The 2500-nt window shown below is 49.7% G+C and overlaps 1 pseudogene; it reads left to right on the top strand.

Moving 5' to 3' along the window:
• Nucleotides 1-2500, top strand: part of LOC137625620 (uncharacterized) — a 428326-nt pseudogene that overhangs the window by 12062 nt on the left and 413764 nt on the right.

Raw genomic sequence — 2500 nt, 5'->3', positions numbered from 1 at the left:
TCTACGCAGAGGACCCATAGCACTTGTTGATAGCTGCCCTCACTTCACGCTGGCCTTGCTTGTTGGTATAGCCATTATTGAAGAGGACATCTTTGGCCCTTCCCAGCTCCTTGTGGGTGTCTGTCCATGATGAGCAGTGTGACAAGACCCTGCGTACAAAGGCCTTGATGGTCGAGCCCTTGTAGCTGGCAGGGCATTCCCTCTCGCCATTCAAACACATGCCAAGATTTGTAGGCTTGGTGTAGACATGGGTGTGATATCCCTCGTTGGTAGAAGAAATCAAGACGTCCAGGAACGGGAGGCTCTTGTCCATGTTGTTTTCGAGGGTGAAGTGGAAGACCCTGTTGTCCTTCAAAGTCCTCCTTAAGTTCTCAATGGCTTCGGTGGAAGTAGCTTTGACTAATGTATCATCAAAGTAACGAAAGTAAGCGAGGGGGCACTCGACTTGAGAGAAGACCCTCTCCTCTACTACACCCATGTAAAAGTTGGCAAAGAGCATGCCCAAGGGCGAGCCCATTGCACGCCATCCTTCTGTAGGTACATGTGCCCATGGTGAATAGTAAAGGGAGCCCTCTTAGTGCAGATAGCAAGGAGGGTCCGGAGGGCTTGTTCTGGGATGTTCAATTCCGGTATCGTCTCCTCCTTGTAAACTCTATCAGCGATAAGGTCGAAGGTTTCATCAACAGGGACATTGGTTAACAGAGACTCGATGTCCATCGATGCAATGACACCCTCTCCGCAACGTACTTGATCGTCTCTAGGAATTTGGTAGAGGAGGCTACACAGTAGCAGTCGGGGACATATGGCGTCAGAATTGCGTTCAGCCTCTTGGCCAGTTGATATGTTGTCGCAGGGCATTGACTACTGATTAGTCGAAGTGGGTTGCCTTGTTTGTGAATCTTTACATTACCGTAGAGGTAACCAGGTCCAAAATCCCCCGAAATCATAGGCAGGTGTACGGCATTGGTTGCAGAGTTAATGGCCTCGATGATGCAATTTGCCTCCCTCTTGATGTCTTCCACAGGGTTGCTCGTGAGGCGCTCGAATTTAGTCAGGTCAGCTAGGATAGCGTCTAATTTCTCGTACTACTCTTCGGTGTTGATGAGCACAAAAGCAGCTGTCTTGTCAGCCCGTCGGACGGTGACACCAGCAACTTGTTTAAGCTCTTCAGCAGCAGCTCTCATCTCCTTAGAAACGATGCCACTGCTGTACCTGCCCCTATCAATAAGGGCCTCAGCGAGCCGAAGCAGCTGAAGGGCATCAGTCATCCAGAGGGCACCACGTTCTTGAAGGTTGAGGGTAGAATCTAGGAGTAATTCTATCTCCAGGCACTTGTCGGTTGGTCTAGGTCAGGTGATAAAGTGACAGTTGAAGCCCATCTTAAGGATCTGCTTCTGTGCTGGCGTAGGGACGTTGCTGGAGATGTTGATGTATTCCTGGTGGGCCTCTGGGATCTGCAGCTTCCCGCCATTAAGGGTGACCAGCTTCCTCAAGAGGGTATTTTTCCTCTTCTTTAAGTCCCTCTCCTTAAGGACTTGTAGGGCATGGATGATGTTGTTGGGGTAGCTCAAGCCACCCCCTAGGTCCTCTTCATGGTTGGGGTTGTCTAAATCAGGGCATCGATCATCGGGTGCGTCGTCATTAGGGTCGTCCTCGTCCTCAGGGTCGCTATCAACCTCTAGGTGGACTTCAGTAGCAAGCTGGGCTTCTCCTCCATCCTTCAAGCTGGCCCATTCATCATCAAGGCGGACCCGAAGGGCGTAGGGCTCGTCCTTTAGGGAATTCTTTTGCTTGAGTTGACGCCGGAGAAGGCTTCTTCGGTATGAATGGGTCCCTGGATCGTTCAAGGCCGACGGGTCTTGCATGTGGATTTCAGTATATCTCGGTATGAGACCCTCCTTCAAAAAAGTAGAGTTGATTATTATTGCTGCATCGACAGAATTTAATTTCTTGTCCAATTTCTCAATTTTACGGATAATTATCTTTTCTGGGTTGCTACATTCAGCTAGCACGTCGGCAAAGTTCATCAAGTAGGTGAAAAATACAGTTCAGGTTAAGACTCGATGTATTTAACACAAGTACAAGTACTACTAGAAAAATATAAAGGACAAAGTCACGAGTAGAACGCGACACGTTTCAGAACTGATGCTCCATCATTAGGCAAGGAGTGAGGCTGTGGCTAGATCAGGGGCCTTATATATCCCGGCGCTGGTTCGTAGAAATGGGCCTCAAATTTAGATTGGCCGAGCGGAGGTTATAGGCTCGGGTGGCTAGGGTACGACTAGTTCGGCTTGGTCTCCCAGGCTGAGAGGTGGGAAGGGATCCTGAATTCTGATTGGTCAGGACACGCGCCGAGACAGCCAAAAGTTCAGGCAAGATCCTCTCTCGCTCAGCAGATTGGGATTCCAGACCTTGCTCGCCGCCAAAATCAGCGCTCGGCCGGAAAATTTCTTCATTTGTAGGAGTGTCAGGATCAGGGTTGTCATCATTCTGGGTGTCC

The sequence above is a fragment of the Palaemon carinicauda genome, chromosome 32, assembly GCF_036898095.1.
Source record: "Palaemon carinicauda isolate YSFRI2023 chromosome 32, ASM3689809v2, whole genome shotgun sequence".
Lineage (NCBI taxonomy): Eukaryota > Metazoa > Arthropoda > Malacostraca > Decapoda > Palaemonidae > Palaemon > Palaemon carinicauda.
This window is presented reverse-complemented; position numbering and strand designations above follow the sequence as displayed.